The sequence below is a fragment of the Elephantulus edwardii genome, unplaced genomic scaffold, assembly GCF_000299155.1.
Source record: "Elephantulus edwardii isolate Elephantulus edwardi_28Jun2011 unplaced genomic scaffold, EleEdw1.0 scaffold00035, whole genome shotgun sequence".
NCBI lineage: Eukaryota > Metazoa > Chordata > Mammalia > Macroscelidea > Macroscelididae > Elephantulus > Elephantulus edwardii.
The window spans coordinates 11348709-11349342 of record NW_006399785.1 but is presented as its reverse complement, the minus strand read 5'-3'; positions in this window follow the sequence as shown (position 1 = coordinate 11349342).

Here is a 634-nt window from a genome sequence, read left to right as displayed (position 1 = left end):
AAGTGCTAAAGAGTAAGGATGTAAATTTGAAGACTAATGTGATCCTGTCCATGTCATGGCATTTTCAATTGCTTCATACGTGTGAGAAATTTGAACAATGCATAAAGAAGATTGAAAAATGATTGATGTCTTTGAACTGTGGTGTTGACAGAGTATTGAATACACCACGGGGTGCCAAAAGAACAAACACATCTGATTTGCTGGAAAAAGCAGATAGTGTGAAAGGAGAAGATCCTCAGCGAGATGGATTGAGATATTGACTGAAGCAATGGGCTTGAGCGTGGTGGGGATCCATGAGGAAGACATACAGTGTCAGTATTTTTCATAGTGTAGCCATGAACTGTAGTTGACTCAATGGCACCTAACAACAACAATGTATTTGTTTGGCACACTGTGGTGACTTTTATATTGCAATCTTATTGCTATTTTAATTATATTAGTATTGTTGTTGTTGATTGCCTTTGAGTTAAGCATGACTCATGTTGGTTTTGTTGTTATGTGCCATTGAGTAGCTTGAAACTTATAGCGACCGTATGTACCACAGTCCTAAACTCTGCTCTGTCCTGTGCCAATCGCACTGTCTCTGACACACCCATCTTGATTACCCCAGTCACTGAATCAATCCACCTCATAG